The sequence below is a fragment of the Gossypium arboreum genome, chromosome 4 (assembly GCF_025698485.1).
Source record: "Gossypium arboreum isolate Shixiya-1 chromosome 4, ASM2569848v2, whole genome shotgun sequence".
In the NCBI taxonomy this organism is placed as follows: domain Eukaryota; kingdom Viridiplantae; phylum Streptophyta; class Magnoliopsida; order Malvales; family Malvaceae; genus Gossypium; species Gossypium arboreum.
This window is the reverse complement of record NC_069073.1, coordinates 105795145-105801272: the sequence shown is the minus strand read 5'-3', so window position 1 is coordinate 105801272 and position 6128 is coordinate 105795145.

The window sequence follows — 6128 nt, the reverse complement described above, 5'->3', positions numbered from 1 at the left end:
TGGTTACGTTAGTACGTGAAAAGTAGGAATATGCATGAAAAACCCTAAAATAGATAAATTACTGAAATACCTTTAAAAGTGGAAAATTTACGCTTTATCCTAGTAGATAAATTACCAAATACCCCTAGGGTTAAATTGACCTAAATGCATGTTTGATTTGTTGTTATTTATTGCATGCCATGTTGTTATTATCGATGCATGGGATGGGGATATTGACGAGGAAGTCTGAAAGTGGCTTGTCCACGTCTTGGAGGCTTTGCCTCAATTCTTCGATAATCGAGCGACAAGGTTACAAGCTGTGGAGTGTTAAATTTGGGTGGGTTGAGCTATTCCCACATGGAGTGTATGGCTGGTACGGTGGAGTGTAGTGGTTGGTGGGTCGAGTAGTCTCCCAAATAGGGTTGCATATGTTATTGATGTTGTATGTATTTTGAAATGGGCCTATGGGCCATATTTATTATCTGAATAAGGGCTAAGGCCCGGTTTATTATGTCTGAAAAGGGCTTTGGCCCAATATCCTTATTACGAATGGGCTTGCATATGTTATTGATGTTGCATGTATTTTGAAATGGGCCTATGGGCCATCTTTATTATCTGAATAAGGGCTAAGGCCCGGTTTATTATGTCTGAAAAGGGCTCGGCCCGAGACCACTATTACTGAATGGGCTTAGGCCTAATGGGCTTAAGTGACTTGGACTTTGAATGGGTTTTCCTTACACTGAGTTTCCCCAAACTCACCCTTTTATTTTCATCCACGCAGAAATCCCCAACCATAGTGGGCTTGGAGTCGTGAGGAATTGGAGTGGCCACCCGCTCGAAAGTTTGATTTTCTTACGTGAACTGGACATCCTTTTAATTACGTTTGAGGTTTTGGGCTTTTAAATGTAATAAGGCCGCTTATTTATTTTGATGGTTTTAATATGTATTACTAAGATAGGTATTACTTATTTTAACTGTTGAAACTGGATAGCTTTAGGCGTTTTTCAAAAACAACAATTGATTTCAAAATAACACGACAACAAGCAAAGCTTCCGCAATGAAAGTATTTTCCAAAATTAATCACTTTTCCTAAAATGACATAATCAAATCGGTTTCCTAGAAATATCCATGACGTTAAGGTGTGGCAATGGCGTATGCATGTCTAGGATTGGATCCGAAGGAGCTTGGTATAGCGATCCGATGGACTCACTACCTCTTTTCGGTTTCCTACCGGTGCACGACTTCCATTCACTTGGTTAGTTTGACAAAAGTTGGCTTTTAAAACACTGAAAAGGGAACACCTTAATGAATTAATCTTTCGAACATCAAGTACGATTTTCTGGACTTAGAATGGAAATTTTTTTTTTTACGTTTTTGATGTGGCATGTCGGATCCGGCCATAACTTCTGGGCCGGGTTTGGGGTGCTACATTTAGTGGTATCAGAGCCTAAGTTGCAACAACTCGACTGTGGAATGGGTTTACAAAAACAAAGATTTTCGAAAACGAAAATTTTATAAAGAATGCGAAAAACTCGATTTTTAAAATTTAGATCTTTAGAAGGTGGCAGTCCGAATCTCCGGCTCAAGTCTGTAAGTATTATTACTCTAAACTCTTCTGAATTTTTTCTGACTTATCTGTCTGTACTGAAATCCTGCTAGGATACTCTAGATAGGATGATACTGAAACCATGGGAAAATCTAATAAGAGATCAAATCGTAACTAGACTTGATTCTCGAAAACAAACTCGAACTCTTTATCGATTCATAAAACATCGTAATAAACACTGGAATATTAATTGATGCATAAAAATTTATAATCAAGATAATACGATATGAGTACAAGAGGCCGTGGACGGAGCCGAGGAAGTGCTCGAGCGAGATCTTTGTCTTCGAGACATATGCCCGAGGTGGATGCACCGGTACCACCGGTAACAGAGGTAGATTCTCATAACCGCAGTGCCGGGGATGATGCCCTGTCACAGGCAATGCTTCGTGTTCTGGAAAGGGTTACCGAGACAAGTACGGGCAATGGAGTTCGGGGATCTATTTCTGAACGACTTCAGGCTAACGGAGCGGAGATCTTTAGGGGCGTGTCTGGTATAGCCCCAAATGTGGCGGAGTATTGGTTGGAGGCCACAGAACAGATTATGGACAACTTGGACTGCTCTGAGGAGATTGTGAGTGGGGTATCTGTACTAAGTCCTTTGGGTCACTCGGTTAAGGTAGACAAACTGTATAGGGATGTACCCTTAGAAACTCAATGTAAGATTTTCCCTGGAGATCTGATGGAGTTACCATTCAGAGAGTTTGATCTCATTTTGGGAATGGACTGGCTTGTTAAGCATAAAACGACTCTGGACTGTGTTGCTAAACGAATGGTGTTAAGGACCACAAAGTATGAGGAGGTTATGGTGATAAGTGAGCGAAGGGATTATTTGTCCAATGTGGTGTCGGCATTAAGAGCTGAAAAGTGGATTCGGAAAGGTTGTGAGGCCTACTTGGCATTTGTAAGTCAGTCAGAAGAGGAGGGACTGACAGTGGATAAGGTTAGGACCGTAAAGGAGTTCCAAGATATTTTTCTAGAGGAGCTTCCAGGATTGCCTCCGAACCGAGAAGTTGAGTTTGGAAAAGATTTGTTGCCTGGAACGGCGCCCGTGTCCATCGCATCGTATAGGATGGCATCGAAGGAGTTAGTGGAATTAAAAACTCAAATTCAAGAGTTGTTGGATAGGGGCTTCATTAGGCCAAGCGTGTCTCCATGGGGAGCACCGGCGCTATTCGTGAAAAAGAAGGATGGTACGATGCGGATGTGCATTGATTATCTCTAGTTGAACAAACTGACGATTAAGAATAAGTATCCAGTGCCAAGGATTGACGATCTATTCGACCAGCTTAGATGAGCTTCTGTATTTTCCAAGATCGACCTTCGATCTGGATATCATCAGTTAAGGGTCAAGGAGGCAGATATCCAAAAGATGACATTCAGGACTCGATATGGTCATTACGAGTTTCTGGTTATGCCATTTGGACTAATGAACGCTCCTGCAGCGTTTATGGATCTGATGAATCGTGTGTTCCAACCATTTTTAGATCAGTTCGTAGTCGCATTTATTGACGATATCCTAGTATATTCTAAAACTGAAGCGAAACATGATGAGCATCTCCGTATAGTGCTGTAAGTATTAAGGGAGAAGGAACTCTTTGCGAAGTTCAGCAAGTGTGAATTTTGGTTGAGGGAGGTAACCTTCTTAGGACATGTGGTCTCTGCTGAGGGGATTAAGGTGGACCCTCGAAAAATTGAAGCGATTTTGGAGTGGAAGCCCCCTAGGTCAGTGTCAGAAATACGGAGTTTTCTAGGACTGGCAGGATATTCTGAAGGTTTGTGGAAGGTTTTTCGTGATGACAGCACTTTGACAAAACTCATAAGGAAATGAGTACCGTTTGTATGGACTAAGAAGCGCAGGAAGCTTTTGAGAAGTTGAAGAAAGTTCGATGAAGCACTGAGTTGATTCAAAGAGAGTCAGGAAGGATTTTAGTGTGTACAATGGACGCATCACACATGGGTTTGGGCTGCGTGTTAATGTAAGAGGGTAAGGTGGTTGCATATGCATCACGATAGCTTAAGCCTCATGAGGGAAACTATTTGACTCATGATTTAGAGTTGGCGCAGTGATATTTGCACTTAAGATTTGGAGACATTACTTATGCGGAGAAAGGTGTATTATATACCCGACCATAAGAGTCTTAAGTATTTGTTGACTCGAAGGAGCTGAACCTTAGGCAAAGGAGATGGATTGAGTTGCTTAAGGATTATGACTGTTCGATCGAGTATCACCCAAGCAAGGCTAATGTGGTAGCCGATGCTCTAAGTCGTAGAGCTGTATCTAATCTGAGAGCAATGTTTGCTCGTCTGAGTCTGTATGATGATAGAAGTCTGTTGGCTGAGTTGCAAGTGAGGCCAACCTGGGTGGATCAGATTAAGGAAAAACAGTTGAATGATGAGTCTTTGGTCACTCGTTTTCAACAAGTTAAGGAAGGGGAAACTTCTGAGTTTGGGAGCTAGAAGAGACGATGCAACAGCAATACCCTCATCTGTTTGGATTAGGTAAATTTCGAGGACGAAATTTCTTTAAGGAGGGTAGAGTTGTAACGCCTGAATTTTCGGAATCTGTGAATGTTGGCATAGGTTTAATTATGTTAGTAGGCCTCTAGAAAGCCCAAACTTAAGATAGAACCCGACAATTTTAGTTAATTTTGTTCCATAAGAAAAGGGAGTGAAATTATGAAATAGGACCTATGTGAAAATGTTTGAAAATGCTATAGGCTAAATTGAAGTGGCCAAATAAATAGGAGTGCAAAATTGGAGGATTTGCATGACAAACCTCCCATTTTACATGAAGTGGCTAGCCATCATGTTGTTGTAGACAATATGAGCACTTGATATCCATAATTTATGGTACAATTTGATACAAATTGATAATGGGTTAGGCAAATGTTCCATGACAATGGATTAGGTAAATATTCCATGATAATGGGTTAGGTAAATGTTCCATGATGGGAATTTCATGTCTTTTGTATTAAAGAATTAAATGGATGAAATATGAAGTTTTATTAAAAGAAAAAGGGGTGAAAAGAACAAAGTTTTGTCCATCTTTGTTGATCATAGCTGAAAGTTAGAGAAGAGAAAGGAGAGGACAAAGCTCTTGAGTATTCCGTCATTAGGAGGAGGAAAATTGAAGGTAAGTTCTTGGTACCTTGCTTCTATTTTGAGGTTCATGAGTTCTTCTTGATTCTACCTTAACTCTTGAAGTATATTTTGATTTTTAGTTGTGTTGTGAGCATTTAGTCATGAATTAAAATGAAAGAAATGGTTGTTGTTTCATGTTCTTTTGATGAAAAATGGAAGATAGGTGAAGTTGAGCCAAACAAATGAGCATGCATGTGCCTTAGATGTTAAAGGAAAAATCAGCTAACATGTTGTGCTTTAAAATGATGAAATGGAGATTATACTTAAGTAAAATCATAGATATGTGATGATTGATTGGTGATATACATGTTTAAATAACATGCATGCAAGATATGTGTGAAAGAGTGATTTGGTAATAAATCTGCTTGGGACAGCAGCAGTAATGTGACTTTGGAAAATCACCATAAATTGTGGGAGATGAATTAGAAGCTGAATAAATTATGTAATTAAATCTTATTGAGTCTAGTTTCTAATGAAATAAACAAGAACATATTTTGAATTCTGTACAATGAGAAATTTGATTCGTAATGAAGAGTGGTCAGATTAGTCAAACAGTGAAACATGGGAAACTTTAAGAAAAATATGGTATTGATTGGCAATAGCAAAAATTCTGAAAATTTTATGGATAAAAGATATATGAGTCTATTTTCAGGGAAAATAGACGGCACTTGATTTGGAGTTTCGTAGCTCCAGTTATAAATAATTTAGTGACTGTTGCTCAGGAAGACAGCTTGCAGTGAAATTATGATTATGTGGTAAACATTGACAAAAATTTGTTAATGAGTTGCTTATTGATTTCTTATAAGCTTACTATGATATGTAGGTGTGGTTGGCCGAATATTGTAAGGATTAATACGTAGTTCGTATTTGAATAGTTAGATTAACGTGTTAGTAATCCAATTGTATGCGGTTCGTGTGTGGATCTCGTCGACATATCGTCATAAAGCAGTGTGTAACTAACACCCTCTTTCTTAGTCTAGATCGGCAAAAGCGAAAAGCGAAAATGCTTAAACGGTATTTTATAGATTTACGAGTGTGCGAATGCTCGTGAGGTAAATCGATTAATGTTTTTGTAAGCTGCAATGTTTGGACCGCAAAGTGCATGATTTCTATGCCCTCGATATTTTTGGGCTTAATGGGCCAAAATTGGAATGATGGTCCAACGGGCCCAATTCGATAAGAACCCTCGATGCGTGGTTACGTTAGTACGTGGAAAGTAGGAATATGCATGAAAAACCTTAAAATAGATAAATTCTTGAAATACCTTTAAAAGTGGAAAATTTACGCTTTATCCTAGTAGATAAATTACGAAATACCCCTAGGGTTAAATTGACCTAAATGCATGTTTGATCGTTGTTATTTATGCATGCCATGTTGTTATTATCGATGCATGGGACCGGGA